Genomic DNA, 21,373 nt, shown 5'->3' with positions numbered 1-21,373 from the left:
TTCTCTTTCAAATAAATAAAATCTTAAAAAAAAAAACAAAAGCACTAGAAACATAATGGGTGCCTGGGTGGCTCAGTTGGTTAAGCATCCACCTCTTGATTTTGGCTCAGGTCATGATCTCAGGGTTGTGAGATCGAGCCCTGTGTCGGATTCCCCACTCAGCAGGGAGTCTGCTTGAGGTTCTCTCTCTCTCCCTCTCCCTCTGCCCCTCCCCCCCCAAATAAATATTTTTTAAAAAACTAGAAACATAAGGGGCTGGATGGCTCAGTCAGTTAAGCATCTACCTTTGGCTCAGGTCATGTTCCCAGGGTCCTGGAATCAGGCCCCGTGTCGGGTGCTCTGCTCAGTGTGAAGCCTGCTTCTCCCTCTCCCTCTGACCCTACCCCCTGCTTGTGCTCTTACTCGCTCTGTCTCTCTCAAATGAATAAATTTAAAATCTTAAAAAAAAAAGACTAGAAACATAAGTATACTGATAGACTCATATAGACGGCCTAACATTAATTAAAGCCTATAAATAAAGAGGAAGAGAAAAATATTACACATTTTCTGCAGACAATGTGATCTAGAACACTTAAGAAAATCAACTGGTAAACTAGTAGCTCTCATAAAAATTTACTATCAATGTGGTTGGATATGAAATTAGCCTAATTTTTTAAGGTTTAGGAGTCCCATGATCATTCTCAAGTTAGGTGGTTTACTAAAATGATTCACAAGACTTACTAGCAGGTTTGGGGCGCCTGGGTGGTTCAGTCGTTAAGCGTCTGCCTTCAGCTCAGGTCATGATCCCAGGGTCCTGGGATCGAGCCCCGCATCAGTCTCCCTGCTCCGCGGGAAACCTGCTTCTCCCACTCCCCCTGCTTCTCCCACTCCCCCTGCTTGTGTTCCCTCTCTCGCTGTGTCTCTCTCTGTCAAATAAATAAATCTATAAAAAAATAAATTAAAAAAAAAAAGACTAGCCGTTTATACTCGCAGCCAAGGCTTATTACAGCAAAAGATACAGAGTAAGAGCAACAGAACAAAAATATACATTGGGTGAAGTCCAGAGAAATCACACATAGGCTTCCAAGTCATTCCCCTCCTGGGACCACACAAGATACACTCTTTCTAGCCGCAAACTGGAAGGACAATGTTAAATGTCTGCCAAAAGAAGTTCACTCTGGTCCAAGGGTTTGAAGCTTTTATCAAAGGTTGGGGGCATGTAGGCAACTGTTCTGGCTACATGACATCCATGGTAACTGAAACTCAGGACCCCAACAGCGAAATGAAGCGCATCATCAATTGTGATGCTTGTGCAAAACAATCCTAATAAACTGGTACAGCATCATCCATTGCCCTGGGCATACAGAATGTCATCAGAAACATAAAGAGCATTCTGAAGGCCATATTCTCAGGGGTTGGCCAAGGGCTAACAGGGTTCTAGGGTTCCCAAAGACAGGCAACCATTAACTCTTGTCTTCACAAGAGTATTAACTGTATTAACTCTTTTCTTCACAAAAATTAACAGTATTAGCCAATTTTAAAATGTAAGAAAGAAAAAGAGAATCCCATCCATAATGGCAACAAAAGTTATAAACAATGAGAAATAAGTGCACCCTATATTAAGAAAACTTGAAAAGTAAAGTTTTAAGAAACAGGGAAATATATGTTGTACCTAGACAGAAAGACAACATTGACTTCTGATTCTGGATAAAGAGGGACTAAACACACATCCTATTCCTCTACAAACAGCAGCTAAAAAAAATAAACAAACAAAAAAACCCTGCACATTATACATAAACCAAAATGACTCTGGAATCTTACTGGCTTGGGACCTTGGGATCACAAAATGACACAGTGATGAGATACCTGGGTTTTCTCTTTTTGTCTCCTATACCCAGACTGGGTGCTAGAGTAGCTGGCAACTGAGAAAGGCCAACAGGAATACATAAAAATGCTCCCCAAGCTGTCTCTAGCTAATGGCCCAAGAAATGTGCAACCTACCAAGAGAGAAATAGACAATACTTCCCTACCCTACCAAACATGGAACAAAACCATGGTCTCTCTTTACAATCCTGTCAGCAATACCTTGGGAATGGGGAGCCTAGAGTACCGCTCTGTCCCAGCTGTAATGTGGGTGGTATCAGAGAAGACTGAGTGGGAACTTGGGATTTTTCATCCCTGCTTGGTAGTATTGAGGCCCCTTTATATTATCAATGGAGGCTACATGGGGATTCTGGACTTCTCCCCACCAACTGTTTAAAGGTACCCTTCCCTTTACCCTTCAGTATCAGAGGAGGCTGAGTGTGAAGATGGAACTTTCACCAACACCCAGCAATAATGAGGCCTCCCCTATTACAATATTGCAGGACCTAACAAGTCACCCCCACCTTCCCAACCAAGATGGTGTCAGGCATAGTGGGAGGCAAGATATCCAATTTCCATACAAAGGAACAAGGCACCAAGGTATCACTTCCCTCTGAGATGCCAAGAAGGTCAAATGGGAAGTCCAGAATTTCACCCTCATCTGGCAGAAAGGAGGTGGGTACCCCATTCCTCTCTAGGATGGTGTCAGAAAGAACCTGCTAAAATAGATTTATATAAGATCCAGAGTCTCATGTCTCTAAATGTCCAGGATACAATTTATTTTTTTAAGGATTTTATTTATTTGAGAGAGAGAGAGAGAGCACGAGAGCAAGCAGGGGGAGGAAGAAGGACAAGCAGACTCTGCACTGAGCATGGAGCCTGATGCAGCGCTTTGATCTCAGGACCCCAAGATCATGACCTGAGCTGAAATCAAGAGTCAGACACTTAACTGACTCGGCCACCCAGGCGCCCCTGTCCAGGATACAATTAAAAAAAAAAAAAAAAAAGTCACTCATCATACCAAGAACCAGAAAATTTCAACTTGAATGACAAAATACAATTTTAAAAAATACTGACACCAAAATGAATCAGATGTCTGAATTATCTGACAAGGATTTTAAAACAACCATCATAAAACTGCTTCATCAAACATTTATGAACCCATTTGAAACAAATACATTTGAAAAGTCTCAGCAAAGAGGGGCACCTGGGTGGCTCAGTTAGTTGAGCGGCTGCCTTCGGCTCAAGTCATGATCCCAGGGTCCTGGGATTGAGCCCCACATCGGGCTCCCTGCTCGGCAGGAAGCCTGCATCTCCCTCTCCCTCTGCTACTCCCCCTGCTTGTGCTCTCTCTCTCAAATAAGTAAGTAAAATCTTAAAAAAAAAAAAAGTCTCAGGGGCACCTGGGTGGCTCAGTTGGTAAGCGTCTGCCTTCAGCTCAGGTCATGATCACAGGGTCCTGGGATCAAGCCCTGCACCAGGCTCCCTCCTCCACGGGAAGCCTGCTTCTCCCTCTCCCACACCCCGTGCTTGTGTTCCCTCTCTCGCTGTGTCTCTCTCTGTCAAATAAAATCTTAAAAAAAAAAAAAAAAGTCTCAGCAAAGAAATAGAATATAAAGTAGAACTAAATGGAAATGTTCAGTTCAGTGGGTGAGCTCAACATCTGAATGGAGAAGACAGAGGAAAGGAACTTGAAGATAAGACAAAGCTACCCAATCTAAACCACAAAGAGAAAATAAACTGAAAAAAAAAAAAAAAAATGAACTGGTCCTCAGGAACCAGTGGAACTATAACAAAAGATAAACATTTGTGAAATCAGAGTCCCAAAAGAAGAGAAAGAGTGTGGGGCAGAAAAAGTATTCAAAGAAATGATGACTGAAATTTTCCAAATTTGTCAAAATACATAAACCTATAGCTTCAAGAAGCTGGACAAATCATCAACAGGTCAGATCCAAAGATATCACCCCAAGGTACATCATACTTAAACTTCTTAAATCTGAGGTGCCTGGGTGGCTCAGTCAGTTAAGCATCTGCCTTCGGCTCAGGTTGTGATCCCGGGGTCCTGGGATTGAGCCCCAAATCAGATTCCCTGCTCAGCGGGGAGTCTGTTTCTCCCTCTCCCTTTGCCCCTCCCCCCACTCATGCTCACTCGCGCTCTCTCTCCCCCAAATAAATAAATAAAATCTTTTAAAAAATAAATAAACTTCTTAAAACTAAAGACAAAAAATCTTGAAAGCATTGACAGAGAAATAACACTTATATAGGGGAACTTTTTTTTTGAATGACATCAGATTTCTCATGAGAAACCATGGAGGTCAAAAGAAAGTGGCCTATTTTCCAAGTACTCAAGGAAAAGAACTGTCAACCCCAAATTCTACATCTAGTGAAATCATCCTTCAAGAACGAAGGGAAGCTACAGAAAACTTAGAAGAACTAAGAATTTGTCACCACTAAACCTACTCTAAAAATTGCTAAAGAATGTTCTTAAAATATAAGGAAGATGATAAAAGATGAAAACAGAATATCAAGAAGAATTAAAGCATAATTGCAATCGTGGAAATGTTGGCAAATACCTTCCTTCTCTCAAGTTTTTAAAATTATGTTTGACAGTTGAAGCAAAAAATATAACATTGTCTGATGTGGTTCTCAGTGTATGTGGGAGAAACATTTAAGACAATTATAAATAGGGGAGGGTAAAATGACTTAAAGGGAGGTAAGGTTTTTATACTTCATTTGAACTAGTAAAATATTAAAACCAGTAGACTGTGATAAATAATGTATGTATAATGCAATATCTAGAGCAACTACCAAAAAAATGTATACGAAGAGACACCAAAAACACTATAGTTAAATCAAAATGGAATTCTTTTTTATTTATTTATATTTTAATGCAGGGCTTGAACTCACAACCCTGAGATCAAGACGTGAGCTAAGATCAAGAGTCGAATGCTTTTTAAAAAAAAATTTTTAAGATTGTATTTATTTATTTGTCAGAGAGACAGAAAGAGCACAAGTAGGCAGAGTGGCAGGCAGAGGCAGAGGGAGAAGCGGGCTCCCCGCTGAGCAAGGAGCCCAATGCCGGACATGATCCCAGGACCCTGGGATCATGACCTGAGCTGAAGACAGACCTTAACCGACTGAGCCACCCAGGTGCCCCACCAAAATGGAATTCTTAAAAAAAAAATCAATTAACTCACAGAAAGGCAAGAAAAAGAGAAGGAATAAGCAAAAAAGAAAATGGCAGATTTAAGCTCCAGCATTTCAGTGATTACATTAAATATAAATTCTCTAAATATAGTAATTAAAAGACAGATTAGGAGAGTAAATTAATAATAAGAAGAAAAAGATCAGTAACCTAGTTTTTAAAAATGTGCAAAGAAGTTGTATGGTGACAGATGGTAGCTACATTTGTGGTGAGCATAACATAACATACAGAGTTGTCAAATCGCTGTGTTGCATACCTGAAACTCATGTAACATGGTGTGTCGCTTATACATCAATAAAAAAATTGCTAAGAGAATAATAAAATTTATATGCAGAATTTAAAAGCACAGGAAGAACCATGGTTTTAACTTTTTAACTGTAATGTATCAAATATTAATTTTAGAAACTAAATAAACTTTTTTTAAAGATTTTTTTTTTATTTTTAAGTAATCACCACACCCAACATGGGACTTGAACTCACAATGACAAGATCAAGAGTGATATGCTCCACTGACTGAGCCAGCCAGGCGCCCCTGGAAACTAAATAAACTTCCGAGTAATCTCTTCTGTGCAAAAATTAATTAATTAATTAATTAATTAATTATTAAAAATAAAATGGGCAAAGGATCTGAGTAGACATTTCCCCAAAGAAGATATACAAATCCCTAATAGGCATATGAAGAAAATGCTCAACATCATTAGTCATTAGGGAAATGCAATAATGAAATACTGATTTACATCCGCTAGGATGGCTAGAATTAAAAAGGCAGACTACAATAAGTGTTGACAAGGATGTGGAGAAATTGGAACTCTCATACATTGCCAGGAGGACTGTAAAATTGTGAAGCCACTTTGGAAAATAGTCTGGGCAGTTCCTCAAAATATTAAACATAGAGTTAATATATTACCCAGCAATTCCACTCGAGTATTAAAAACATGCATCTACACAAAACTTGCACATGAATATTCATAGAAGCATTACTTATAATAACTAAAGCTAGAAACATCTCAAATAAGTACATTAATTGATGAACGGATAAACAAAATATGTGATATCCATACAATGGGAATAGTATTTGGAATTAAAAAAGAATGAATCTGATAATATGCCACAACATAGATGAGCCTTAAAATCATTGTTTTAAGTGAGGGAATCCCACCGCAAAAGACTACATATTATATGATCATATTCATGTGAAATGTGCAAATAGGCAAATCCACAGAGACAGAACATAGAGTAGTGGTTGCCTATGGCTGACAGAGGTGGAGTGAAGAAATGGGGAGTGACTGGTAATAGACATGAGGCTTTTGGGGGGTGACAAATAAATGTTCTCAGATTGCGATGGTCTGTGGATATACTAAAGTCCATTGAATTACATTCTTTAAATGGGTGATTTTTGTGTGTGAATTATATTGTAATAAATCTTTTTATAGAAGAAGCCACAGGAAAAAAAGTCAATTGTATTTTTATATACTAGCAATGAACAATTGGATATTGAAATTTAAAAAAACAGTATCATTAATAATAGGAACTACTTAGGGATAAACTTACAAAGGATATGAAAGATCTGTATACTGAAAACTATGAAATACTGCTGAGAAAAATTAAAACCTTATAAATGGAAAGATGGACCTCCTTTATGGTTAAAAGACTCAATATTCTTAAGGTGTCAATTCTCCCCAAACTTATCTATAGATTCAGTGCAATACCAATCAAAATCCCAGCAAGCTTTTTTGAAAACGTTGACTTACTGATTCTAAAATTCACATGGAAATTCAAAGAAACAGAACAGCCAAAACAACTCAGAAAAAGAAAAAAACAATGTTGGAATGCTAATACTATGTAATCACAATAGTTATTATAAAGGTACAGTCATCAAAACAGTTTGGTTTTAACATAAAGCTAGGAACATATATATCAAAGGAATAGAAGAGAGTCCCAAAACAAACCTACACATGTATGGACAACTATTTTTAACGAAGGCATAAAGGCAATTTAGTGGAGAGAGGATACACTTTTCAACAAGTGGTACTTGAACAACTGGGCTTCCATATGCAAAAAAATAAACAAGCTTGGATCCATATCTCACACCACATACAGCAATTAACTCTAAGTGAATCATAGACCTAAATGTGAAACCTTAATTATAAAACTTTTAAAAGAAAATGGAGGAAACCCTTGTGACCTTCACTTAGGCAATAATAGCACAACCCAGGGACGCCTGGGTGGCTCAGTTGGTTAAGCGTCTGCCTTCAGCTCAGGTCATGATTTCAGGGTACTGGGATTGAGCCCCACATCAGGCTCCCTGCTCAGCGGGGAGTCTGCTTCTCCCTCTCCCTCTGCTCCTCCCCCTCCCCCCCTCATGCTCTCTCTTTCTCTCTCTCTCAAATAGATCTTTATTTTTTTTTTAAGATTTTATTTATTTACTTGACAGAGAGAAAGACAGTGAGGGAGGGAACATAAGCAGGGGAAGTGGGAGAGGGAGAAGCAGGCCTCCCACTGAGCAGGGAGCCTGATGCGGGTCTCGATCGCAGGACCCTGGGATCATGACCTGAGCCGAAGGCAGACGCTTAACGACTGAGCCACCCAGGCGCCCCACAAATAAATAAATCTTTAAAAAATAAGGAAATCGGGGTGCCTGGGTGGCTCAGTCGGTTAAGCGTCTGCCTTCGGCTCAGGTCATGATCCCAGGGTCCTGGGATCGAGCCCCGCATCCGGCTCCCTGCTCAGCGGGAAGCCTGCTTCTCCCTCTCCTACTCCCTCTGCTTGTGTTCCCTCTTTCGCTGTGTCTCTCTCTGTCAAATAAATAAATAAAATCTTTAAAAAATAAAAAATAAGGAAATGAAAAGACAAAGCATAAACTAGGAGAAAATCTTTGCAAGGCGTATATATGATAAAGGACTTGAATCCAGAATATGTAAAGAACTCTCAAAAATCAACAGTAAGAAAACAACACAATTTTAATCATTAAAAGATTTGAACAGGCACTTCATCAAAGAAGATATCCAGATGGTAGGTAAGAACATGAAAAATGTTCAACATCATGCAAATTAATTATGCAAATTAAAAATGGTGCAGGAGGGCGCCTGGGTGGCTCAGTTGGTTGAGCGGCTGCCTTCGGCTCAGGTCGTGATCCTGGAGTCCCGGGATCAAGTCCCGCATCAGGCTCCCTGCTCGGCGGGGAGTCTGCTTCCCCCTCTCCCGCTCCCCGCTCTTGTGCTCTCTCTCTCTCTCTCACTCTCTCTCTCAAATAAATAAATAAAATCTTTAAAAAAATAAAATAAAATAAAATAAAAATAAAAAAAAATAAAAATGGTGCAAGAAACTACTACACAACTATTAGAATAGCTGAAGTTAAAGAGACTGACCATACCAAATATTGGCAAGGATATATTGTGCTTTCTTCTTGGTGATAGGAGGTACAGGATGCAATAATTTGTCTTTCATTCTGGAGGTGATATCCCAGACTACTAGACTCCTAAAAATTTTACTGAATGTGATGGACCCCTGAATCTTCATAAGATTCATCTCCCAGCCATTGTAACACATGAGTCTCACCAAGGACTTTCCAGTGCTATCCATTTATTGCCTATTTTGTTCAATTAGCATGATGTCATCAATATGGTGGACCAATGTGATATTCTGACAGATGTCCAGATTGTTTAGATCTCTCCATTTTATAATTTGACAGAAGTCAAGAGAGTTAAGACAGCTTTGGGCCAAACTATAAATGTACTGTTGTCCATTCCAAATAAATGTGAACTGTTTTTGAAATTAGAGATATGTTTAGTATTTATAAATGCTACCTTTGAACACTATTGTAATATGCACAGCTTTGGTCTGTTTAGTTCACATCATGTAACCCTAGCATATGACTGAACATAATTCAACCAAGTGCCTCACACGGTAGAAACAATTTTGTGTCATTTTATCCCTCTGATACTCTAATTTCTGCCTCCCTATACAGTACTCACAACTATTTGTGTCTCAGAAAGAAAAATGATAGGTATACTCTAAGGAAGTACAGTAATGTCCTACACTTTTTTTTTAATTGAGAAATTGGTCTGTCTGATAAATCGTGCTCAGATCTTACTGAAAAAGTAATTTTTATTGAGTTACACAAATGTTACCTTTTTTGTTTGTTTGTTTTATCTAATCCAAGCTATTTCGCCCCTACCATGAGAAACCCAAGCAAATCAAAATTAATCCCAAGCTTGGAGCAATAAATTAGTAGATTTCTGCTTCTCTCTGTGAACATCTTTTATTTTTATTTTTTGGTTTGCCAGGTATAGTACCTGCCAGTAGAACTTTTCCAAAAAAGTGTTCTCTCATAGCAATCTATTGAATGCTTTCTATCTGCCAACTCCTGTGGGTAGAAATAGAGGATATGGAGATAAATGAGATCATCTCTGCCTTTGGGAAGCTCTCAAACTAACCAGGAAACACTTGTAAACAGTTAACATTTCCAGGCAGTGAACGTTAGCCCCAGTGAGTTTGTTAATAACTTTAGACCATACTTGAAGCCAAGAGGGTTGTTCTCTCATTTCCTACAGAGAACCAAAACAGTAGTCAGCTTTATGTGCTAAGTTAGGAGCATCTGAATGTCTTAACATGGACTTTCAACAGTGGGGCAGCAGGTAGCCCAGGCAGGGGCTGAGATGCAGTATTGCCTAAAATCATTCTTAAACACATGCTCATGTGAGAATGTCTGGCTTACCTGGCATGTCTGGCTTACCTGGCATGTCTGGCCCCCTAGGGTTTGTACTATGATGTAATATTACAGCCATCGGGAAAGAGCCTCCCACTCCCTTGGAATACGTTTTTCACAGCTTTTTCATTTAATTTTTTACAAATCCATGAAGAGTGAGGACTCCATTGGCAATTTAGAGTTGAGCTTCTTGTTGCAGTGAGGGCTGATTTTTTTTTCCTCAGAGGACACTTAACAACTCTTGGTCAGTGGGTCATCACAGCTGAATCCTGGCAAAGGATTTCAAAAACCTGAAAACAGCAGGACGCCTGGGTGGCTCAGTCAGTTAAGCAACTGCCTTTGGCTCAGGTCATGATCCCAGGGTCCTGGGATAGAGTCCCACATGGGGCTCCCTGCTCAGCAGGGAGCCTGCTTCTCCCTCTGCCTGCCACTCCCCCTGCTTGTGCTCTCTCTCTCGCTGTGTCTCTCTCTGTCAAATAAATAAATAAAATCTTTAAAATAAAATAAAATGTTGGGTAAGATGTAAAAATGGTTCATGTCAAGCAGAGCAATCAAACCGTAACCTTTGGGGTTATCTTTTCCACTGGATAATATTTAGCATATAACTTTAGAGTAATTGATAGTAAATAACAAAGGCACATTCCTTTAAGATAGGTAATTGAATAACTCTTGGATGAAACCATCATCCCCCTTAATTCCCTAATGACATTGAAAGTACATGTCAACTATCTTTTTGCCCTTTTCCCAAGTAATTTTTCTTAACAACATCTTCATATATCTTCAGCCAGGGATCTGAGCCCTCTCTCAGCCACCCATCCATCCTAGCATGCCTTTATAAGTCCATCTTCCCTCTACACCTTTCCCATAGTCACCTACGTCAGAACTACCTCCCACCCTCCTATCAACCAAAGACCCTGTTGTTCATTGTCAGAGGTCAAGGTACCACTCCTCCCTGCCCCCCCTCAGAATCAGTGCGGGAATGAATTGAATCCCCCTTGACACTATTCCAAATTACTTAGTACCGATCTTCCTTGGCTGGTATAAAATAAAAAAGGTTTCATGGGATTTCACTATTTTATTTGCTTGGAACCTCTCTAGAGACAGCCTGATGAAAAACTAAGTCTTCAACTATTAGGCATTTGGTCCTATTAAATTGGATTTGACAGCTTGGGCATACCTACACAAAAGCTTTCAAATGAAATGTGCGTTTTGTTGCATGAGCCTAATTTAGAACTGACCCAAGGGGATATTTTGTACGTTTGGTGGGAAATTTATGATATCATGTTGAAACTTAGCTTGACTAAATTTAGCTTTAACAATTTTGATGAAAAAAAATCACAAAACCTTGTTAACTAGACCAACAAAAAAAAAGGATATAGACTGTTAACTCTGGCAGTTGATAATGGGACAATCACATATCTACATGCAAAAGAATGAATCTGGTCTACCTCCTCACAAAATCAACTCAAAAGAACAAAAACTGTAAAACTCTTAGAAGAAAACATAGGGGTAAATCTTCATGACTATGGATGTGGCAATGGTTTCTTAGATATGATACCAAAAGCACAAGTAACAAAAGAAAAAGCAGGTGAATTGGACTTCATCAAAATCAAAAACTTTTGTACTTTAAAGGACACCATGAAGAAAGGGAGCCCACATATGGGAGAAAACATATGCAAATTATATATCTGACAAGGAACATGTATCAGACTGTAAAAAGAACTCTTAAACTCAAAAATAAAAAATTAAATTACCCATTAAAAATGGAAAAGGATGAGATAGATATTTCTCCAAATACATACAAATGGCAATAAGCACATGAAAAGATGCTCAACATCATTAGTCATTGAGATGTAAATCAAAACCACAATGAGATAGCACTTCACACCCACTGGGATGGCTATAATAAAAAAGATAATAACGAGTGTTGTTTAACATGTGGAGAAATTGGAACCCTTCAACACTGCTGGGGGAAGATAAAATGGTACAGCCACTTTGAAAAACAGTTTACTCAAAAGTTAAACACAGAGCTACAGTATGACCCAGCAATTCCACTCCTAGGTATATACCTAAAAGAAATGAAAACATATGTCTACACAAAAACTTGTACTTGGTTCATAACAGCACTATTCATAATAGCCCCAAAATGTAAACAACCCAGATATCCATCAGCTGATGAGTGGATTAAACAATTATGGTATGTCCATACAACGTACTATAATTCAGCTATAAAAAGGAATGAAATGCTGACACATGCTACAACATAGATTACCCTTGAAGACATAATGCTAAGTGAAAGAAGCCAGTCATATATTGTGTGATTCCATTTATTTGAAATGTCCCAAACAGGCAAATCTGTAGACAGAATACAGATTGGTGGTTGTCTATGGCTGGGAAGGTGGCATGAGGAAATGAAGAGTGACTGCTAATAGGTACAAGGTTTTTTAAGGGGTGACAAAATGTTCTAAAATTAGATTGTGGGGATGATTGCACAACACTGAATATACTAAAAATGGAGTTGATAGTTGTGACAGAGAGTTAAAATCCACAAAGCCTAACATACTTACTGTCTAGCCCTTTACAGAAAAGTTTGCCAATCACTCCCTTATACTAAGTTTTAGATTGGGAAGTGTGGATCCTCCAGCTTTGTTCTTTTTGCAGATTGTTTTGGCTATCCTGGCTTCTTTGCATTTCCATATGAATTTTAGGATCAGCTTGTCAATTTTTGCAGAAAAACAAAAGCAAAATCCTGCTGGATTTTGATAGTAATTGTGTTAAATTTGCAGGTCACATTAGGAGATCATTTTTAAAAATTAATCTCAAATTGTCTCAGATTTAACTAGTGAGAGCCTCTCTGACTGTCTTCTATGTCCTTTTGATAAAAACCGTATCATTCTTTCAGCACTTCCTTGTTGTCTGGCATAAATTATTCCAAGCTCATCTCATAACTTTTCTTGTCACAGCCAAGGAATTCTGGTTCTTTTCATGGAGAATGGTATTTAGAAGCCAAGATCTTGGTACTTGGTATTAGATCTGGTACATTGCTGTTGGAGGTGTTACTGCTCCAAGGCCCTCTCTGTGCCCAGAGTTAGGGAATATTTGCATGTGAATACATACATCTATACATACTATATTAGTCTATATTATGTATATGTATGTATGGTAGGATTGGATTTTCCACCACCTCCGTGACTAGCAGAGCCAGCCTGTCTTCTTTCCTCATGTACTAATTGGGAACCCAAGAGGTCAAGGAACACTCCCAAGATCACGCTATTAGTGATGGACACAGGCCGGGCTGAACACAGACCTCTCTACCCTCTGATGGGTTTGCTTGTTTCCTGTGATTCTACAGCAAACACGGGCCTGACTCCCAGTGGGAGGCTATCTTAGCTTGGCTTCCCTTGACAGACTCTGAGCTGCAGAGCATTTGTTCAGCAAACTTGCACAGCCAGTTTGTTAGAGACTGTACTCAGTAGACAAAACTGTAAGAGGATGAGGGAGGCAGAACTGGGCAAAGGGAGAAGCTGACCCCCAGTGAGGTTGCAGATGGGGCCTCAGCTAATCCTACAAGCAGATCTGGAGCTGGGGAAGTCCCTCAGACTTGACTCAAATTGTGAGCTGAGGAGCAGGCTTTTAAATTCTCCACATCTACCAGCCGTTGGCCACGAGCCTGGAAGGGGGAATAGCCTGCACAGGCAGTTCCCTACAGCTGAGGGCAGTTACTGGTGAGGAGTGTAGCTGGGAACCGTCAGCTAATATTATGTCCAGCAGTGGAGGGGTGGGTGCATCAGCTCTGAAGAGGGAATGGAACAGAGCCCCCCAGAATCCACTAGAGAGAAAGAGGTCCAGCCTGCAGGCAGTGGGTCAGACAAGCGTCCAGCAGAGCACAGCGGGTAGAGCTCAAAGAGCAGAACTGGAACAGGCCAGAGCAGCTGACATTCTGGCTCTGGAGACAGACTGGGCACAAAGAGGCCACGCGGTGCAAGGAGGCTCTAAGCTAGAACTTTCACCTCTGGCCTGTGTGTTCAGGGGCTGGATGGTCTAAGGAAAAAAAAAAAAAATCACAGGGTCTCTGAGTTGCTTCCTAGTCCATCAACTTCAAGTGGCAGTTGTGATTTAGTGTTCAGCGTTCCTTCCTCCTTTCACAATTGATGCATTGACCTCATAAAAAAGCATAAGAATCATCAGAAAAATTCTGATTCTTACAATGGAGTCTTAGTCTGAGACTGGTTATGACCCTTGGATACTCCTACCAGCCACGTAATGATAGCCTAAAATTGTCCTGATGCTGCCCTGTGGTAGGCAAGGAGGTACTTTTCTGCTCCACTCGAGACTTTGGTGTTTGGGCCTGTGGGATTTGTGCCTGTTCTCCCCCTCCTACTGTTAGCCCCTGCCTGCAAAGCCCAGTCACCACCAGGCTTCCAGCATGATTACTGGGTGCTGCTCAGGCTTTCTAAATAGCTGCTCTAGAGAACCCAGGACCAGCTGCCCACTCTGGGATTTCTCACCCAAACCCAGAACTCTTGGGTCCTTAATGCATGTTGTCCTCTCAAGTTCAATCCTGAGAAAAGTGTAGAAGTAGAGTCTTACCTCGGACTTCTTTTCTTCTTTTCCCTCTCTTCCAAAAAATCATAAGAAAGTAAAAGTCACCCATTACCCCACCATACAGAAATAGCTACTGATGATATTTGCATAATATTTTTATTTGTATGTGCATGTGTATTTGAAATGAAACACATTATATGTTTTATAATATTTTCATTCAATAGCATATTTGTTTACCTTATTTTTATTTTTTTAAAGATTTTATTTATTTATTTGACAGAGACACAGCAAGAGAGGGAACACAAGCAGGGGGAGTGGAAGAGGGAGAAGCAGGCCTCCCACCGAGCAGGGAGCCCGATATGGGGCTCAACCCAGGACGCTGGGATCATGACCTGAGCCAAAGGCAGACGCCCAATGACTGAGCCACTCAGGCGCCCCTGTTTACCTTGTTTTTAATGTGTACTCTTCCAGAGTATAAACGTACAACTCATTTAATCAACTCCCTCTTCATTTTGGGTGCTAACAGTTGTTCACTCTTAAACAATGGTACATATCTTTGCAGATAAATCTCTGTTCATCGCCATGATGTTTTCCTTAGTAAATTCCTAGAATTAGAATTTCTGAGTCAAGGGATAAATGAAAGTGATGCATGCTCATCATAAAAATCTAGACAACACAGTAGTTTATATTGCTAACAGGTGTATATCCTTCCAGGCCTTTTTCTCTGCATGTTCATTCACATTTGTGCACATACGGACACACTTTTATAAAAAGTAAAATGGTTTCATACTATGCCTTTTGTTCCACAGCTTGCTCTTTTAAAAAAACGACAACACATCATGAACATCCTCTTAGTCGGCAACTGTAATTTTACCTCATTTTATGTAAGTTGCAAAGTATTCCAGAATAAAAGTGTACTATTTTTCATGAACCTTTCCCTTATGGACAGACAGTCTATAGCTTTTCTCTCATGGAAATCATGTGGCAGCAAATATTCTTGTTTGTATAAATTTGCACAGTTGTATGAGTAACCTGGTAGGATAAATTCCTAGAAGTGAATTGCTGGGTCAAAGGGTGTTAGGAATGTACTGAAGTTCAGCCTCAGCCTTGGCATCCTACCAAAATCTGATATTTGAGTTTGGCTTTAGCCAAATAGCAAAATGCCTACCTCATAATCACTGCTGACTTCCCTGACCTTGTTGCCAGTGATCACGTGGTAGCCGTGGACATCAGCAAGTCCATCTAGCCAGCCGAGCTCCTCCTTCACGTGATAACCGTGGTAGGTAGAATAATGCCCCTCTCCCCAAAGATGTCTGTGTCCTAAATCCTAATCCGTGGAACCTGTGTAGATGTTAGATTACATGACAAAGGTGAATTAAGGTTGCAGACAGAACCAAGTTTGCTAATTGGCTGGTTTTATTTATTTATTTTTTAAAGATTTTATTTATTTATTTGACAGAGAGTGAGACAGTGAGAGAGGGAACCGACTGAGCCACCCAGGCACCCCTCGGCTGGTTTTATTTTTATTTTTTATTTTTAAGATTTACTTATTTGTTTGACAGAGAGAGACACAGCGAGAGAGGGAACACAAGCAGGGGGAGAGGGAGAGCAGGCTTCCCGCGGAGCAGGGAGCCCGATGCGGGACTCGATCCCAGCACCCTGGGTCATGACCTGAGCCGAAGGCAGACGCTTAACCAACTGAGCCACCCAGACGCCCCCCCTCCCCCTCCCGGCTGGTTTTAAATAAAGAAATTATCCTAGATTATCCAGATGGGGACAATGTAATAACAAGTCCTTAAAAGTGGAAGATGAGGGACGCCTGGGTGGCTCAGTCGGTTAAGCGTCTGCCTTCGGCTCAGGTCGTGATCCCAGGGTGCTGGGATCGAGTCCCGCATCGGGCTCCCTGCTCCGCTGGGAGCCTGCTTCTCCCTCTGCCTCTGTCTCTCTCTGTCTCTCATGAATAAATAAATAAAATCTTAAAAAAAAAAAAAAAGTGGAAGATGAAAAGGATAGTTAGAGGGAGACATGACAATGGAAGAATTTTCAGAGAGATGGCTTTGGAGATGGAAGGAAGGGGGGCTGTGAAAATCAATGAAGTGTAAACTTCCTTTAGAATGGAGTCGGGAGGCCAGCAGGGGGAGCTTTCATTCGGAGTCACTCGTTGTCAATTGCAGACCCAACAGGAAGAGATGCACTTTTCAAGTACCTACTACTAGTGTTGCTGCTTTACTGCCCCAGCAGGGGAAGAAAGGTTCCTCCTCGGCTGGCAACAGCCCAGCCAATGAGAGAGTGGCACAGCCCAGCCAATGAGAGAGTGGCACAGCCCAGCCAATGAGAGAGTGGCACAGCCCAGCCAATGAGAGAGTGGCACAGTCCAGCCAGTGAGAGAGTGGCACAGCCCAGCCAGTGAGAGAGTGGCACAGCCCAGCCAGTGAGAGAGTGGCACAGTCCAGCCAGTGAGAGAGTGGCACAGTCCAGCCAATGAGAGAGTGGCACAGCCCAGCCAATGAGAGAGTGGCACAGCCCAGCCAATGAGAGTGGCACAGCCCAGCCAATGAGAGTGACACAGCCCAGCCGGTGAGAGAGTGGCACAGTCCAGCCGGTGAGAGAGTGGCACAGTCCAGCCAATGAGAGAGTGGCACAGTCCAGCCAATGAGAGAGTGGCACAGCCCAGCCAATGAGAGAGTGGCACAGCCCAGCCAATGAGAGAGTGGCACAGCCCAGCCAGTGAGTGGCACAGTCCAGCCAGTGAAGAGATTGGCACAGTCCAGCCAATGAGAGAGTGGCACAGCCCAGCCAATGAGAGAGTGGCACAGCCCAGCCAGTGAGAGAGTGGCACAGTCCAGCCAGTGAAGAGATTGGCACAGTCCAGCCAATGAGAGAGTGGCACAGCCCAGCCAATGAGAGAGTGGCACAGTCCAGCCAATGAGAGAGTGGCACAGCCCAGCCAATGAGAGAGTGGCACAGTCCAGCCAATGAGAGAGTGACACAGCCCAGCCAATGAGAGTGTCACAGCCCAGCCAGTGAGAGTGTCACAGCCCAGCCAGTGAGAGAGTGGCACAGCCCAGCCAATGAGAGAGTGGCACAGTCCAGCCAATGAGAGAGTGGCACAGCCCAGCCAATGAGAGAGTGGCACAGTCCAGCCAATGAGAGAGTGACACAGCCCAGCCAATGAGAGTGTCACAGCCCAGCCAGTGAGAGAGTGGCCCAGCCCAACCAATGAGAAGCCGCTTTACTTTGGACTCCTACTTTAGTCCAGTGGACTTTCTGTTTCTAACAGCTTTCCCAACTTTCCTCTTTCCTCTATGGATAAAAGAGCGTTCCCCTCCTTTGTTCTGCAGGACGTGCCTAGGGTTTTGCTGGCAGCCTCCCTGTGCCAGATTGAAATTTTCTGCTCTTCTTAAACTCATTTTTGCTAGTAAAATAACTGGCAGTTTCATTTTTAAGGTTAACAGGGCCATAAGCCAAGGAATGTAGGCACCCTGTAGAATCTGGAAAAGGCAAGGAAATGGATTCTTACCTGTCATCTTGATTTTAACCCCATGTCAGACTCCAAACTGTAAAATAATAAATTTGTATTGTTTCAAGCTACTAAATTTGTGGTAATTTATAACAGCAGCAATAGAAAACTAATACAGTCACAAGGGATTTCTGGGTCTAACAACAGAGCGAATCTGGCTAAGTAAGTATTTTGGGGATGGAAAATCATGGTAAAGACGATGAGTGTTTTTAGAGTTATACAAAGTTTTGTTCACGCCCTTCAGATATTTGTTCAGACAGTCCCTTCAGTGCAGCAGGCTGTAACAGAATTACTGGTCAAAGGCAGAGAGTGGGCTGCTTTCACCGTTTTTCTTAGGCAAAGACATTACCTGACCTGTCACAGATTTGGGAACTGCCTTGTCATGTTTATACAAGTTGCTCAAGCAAGATGAAATGGCGGCCATTAGGTGCTAAGTACAAGAAGACTTGTCACTATTTTTTAATAACAATACCAACATAGGACTTACTAGCAACCAGTGGTTGCATACAACAAAAGTAGTTTGCAGGAACCTGATAAAGAGAACTAAAACCAACTTAATTTCCTGTCTCTGGGTTAAAAAATACCAGGCATACTTTCCTGTCCTTATATTAAATAATATTGGGAACAAGCAAAAATAGCTTAGCTATTTGCTCCAAGAAATACTTGATCCCAGAAAACTATAAACTAACAAAAAGAGATTACTTACTGAAACTAGCATTTTACTCATCAAGACTTGCTTAAAGATTATTGTCCTACCGGGTGTCATATGGAAGTGCTGAATCACTAAATTCTACGCCTAAAACTAATATATTACACTGTATGTTAATTAACTGGAATTTAAAAAAAAAAGATCGTTGCCTCGCTGTGCCTACCAATCCAAAATTGTTATAAACTGCCTAATCTCAGTTTCCTGCCTTGCAAGACCCTCCTTAAAATCACCCACTTTAGGCCCTAACACCCTATAAATATCCTCCTCTGAATTTCCCCTTCTGAGAAATTATTATGACTTTCTCAAGTTGGCATTCTTAATGCAACAAGTTTAATAAATTTAGCTCTACTTGATAAGTAGCTTTTCAGGCAGTCTTTTGGAGAGTCTACACTCAATTGAAGTAACCTTGAGAGTGCTAGTATGTCTCCTCTGAAACCTGCTGTAGAGATTCTCCAAATGTCCACTCCAAGGAAGATGCTAAAATTGGTGCGTGTGCAATGGAAGCTGACCACCACATGGATACTCAAGGACAATTTTGTTGCTTAAAAACGACTTACACAGCTCCACAGCCACAGTTTGAGGTCCAAGGTTAAAGGATGGTATAATGGGCAACTATTAGAAATAAAAAAAACGTAAGCGGAAGTAGCAATGTTGCACCTAATATTCAGTATGGGACTTCTCCAAGTAAAGCAGAACTCTGAAGATTCTGTGTTTGCTTCAAGGACATTGTATCCTCACCCTAACCTCGAGTGCAGGAATTATAGAGGAGATAAATCTTTACCCAAATACTATTGGAGAGGAAGGAAACTTTAGTAACTTGGTGACATCACTGTCAACTGAACGCTTTACTGCAGAACCGATGGAAATAAATCTGGCTCCTCCACTCACCTTTGCTGAAAGCTGTGAAAAAAACAAAATTCGGGGGCGCCTGGGTGGCTCAGTCGTTAAGCGTCTGTCTTTGGCTCCGGTCATGGTCCCAGGGTCCTGGGATCAAGCCCCACATCGGGCTCTCTGCTCAGCGGGAAGCCTGCTTCTCCCTCTCCCACTCCCCCTGCTTGTGTTCCCTCTCTTGCTGTGTCTGTCTCTGTCAAATAAATAAATAAAATCTTTAAAAAAAATTCTGCTGAGTAAATTTGAATATCTCATTGGCTTTATTCATTGATTCATGAATCAGGCAGCAGCGCATTCAGCTAGTAGAAAGGAACTCCAAGGAGCTATGCAAAATGGAAGGCTTTGTTGACAGAGGGGCTGGAAAGGAAGTTTATAACAAAGAGTGGATTGTCTCAGACAAGGTTTCTTTGGCGGGGTTGGTCCTCTCATGCAGATGGCCTCACTGGTGCTGACCAGGTAATCCCAGATGGACTGGTTAAAGGTCACATTCTGGGAGTGGCTGAAACTGCAATTCGGTCTTGGTTTGCTGTTGGGGGCAAGTGACTCCGTCTGTGTCTGTTGTTCCTTTTTGAACAACGTGAATGTCTTTTTAGTATCTCGGAAGTACACATAGCAGTTGAGCCGCCAAAGGTGCTTGGAAATTATGGTGCCCATAAGTATGAAGATGTTAAATTTTTAAAACGTGGCTACTAAAATAAAATAGTTATCATTATTATATATTATAATTAAAATAATTATACAATTAATTAAATTATATAATATATAATTACATGTTATGTATTATAATTATATCTTATATAATATGCATTATAATATACAATTATATGTTATATATGTAATTATAATAATAAATTATATAATTATTTTAAAATAAAATTTGCATTTGAGAAAAATGTGTTTGTGGTATAACTCTGGTAGACACAATTAAGTTTTAGGGTATTGCCAAATTTTTATACAAAATGTAGGTACTAATGTATACAGGCAATATGTACCAATATGTATATTTTAAGGCTCTGGAGATACACTGCCTAATAGTCCTCCAGAAAACATGAGCCAGTTGATTCTCTCTCCAACACTGAAGAAGAATGCCCATTTATCTGTTGTTAGAGGAGAATTTTTCAAAGAAGTTAAAATCATTATTATCATATAGATATAAAATGAACATGTGCCAAAGATTTTTTTAATTCATTAATTAATGAGGACACCACTAACATGATACAGCTAGTTCAAAGGAGAATATAATCCATCCTCCTATCCAACCATCTGTCCATACTTCCATCTATCCACCCATCCATCCATTCACCTACCCATCCATTAATCTACTCCAGTGTTTCTTAACCCAGGGTGATTCTGTCCCCAGAGAACATTTGGAAATGTCTGGAGACATTTTTGGCTGTATAACTGGGGGATGCTTCTGGCATCTTGTGAGTAAAGGCCAGAGATGCTGCTAAACATCCTACAACACACAGGATCACTCCCAACAAATAATTATCTGACCTAAAATGTCAATAGTGCCAAGGTTGAAAATCCCTGATCTATCCCCATCCAACCACCCGCCCATTCATACACCCTTCCATTCAACCACACCCATCTATTTAAATGTTTATGAAGCACCTGCAACAATGTCTCTCAATCTTTTTTTCTTTTTTTTTAAGATTTATTTATTTATTTATTTGACAGAGAGAGACACAGCGAGAGAGGGAACACAAGCACAGGGAGTTGGAGAGGGAGAAGCAGGCTTCCCGCCGAGCAGGGAGCCCGATGCGGGGCTTGATCCCAGGACCCTGGGATCATGACCTGAGTCGAAGACAGACGCTTAACGACTGAGCCACCCAGGCGCCCCAATGTCTCTCAATCTTGACTGCAAATCAGAATCACCTGTGCAGCATATGAAACATACAAGTGCCAAGGTATTACCTTTGAGTACTAGGCTTTTTGTAATCAGAAACTATG

The 21,373-nt window shown here is 41.0% G+C and overlaps 1 long non-coding RNA gene across 9 annotated transcripts in view; it reads left to right on the top strand.

Moving 5' to 3' along the window:
• LOC118545459 (uncharacterized) overlaps nt 1–21,373 on the top strand; it is a 59,509-nt gene that overhangs the window by 14,680 nt on the left and 23,456 nt on the right. For 3 of the 9 annotated variants that reach the window (XR_013450219.1, XR_013450218.1, XR_013450220.1), the window contains exon 5: nt 21,101–21,330. The exons of 3 other annotated variants lie outside the window; for them this stretch is intronic. This is a non-coding gene — a long non-coding RNA (uncharacterized LOC118545459). 3 more of the 9 variants (XR_013450226.1, XR_013450223.1, XR_013450228.1) reach the window with 3 other exon arrangements.

Source organism: Halichoerus grypus, chromosome 1 (genome assembly GCF_964656455.1).
Source record: "Halichoerus grypus chromosome 1, mHalGry1.hap1.1, whole genome shotgun sequence".
Lineage (NCBI taxonomy): Eukaryota > Metazoa > Chordata > Mammalia > Carnivora > Phocidae > Halichoerus > Halichoerus grypus.
This window is presented reverse-complemented; position numbering and strand designations above follow the sequence as displayed.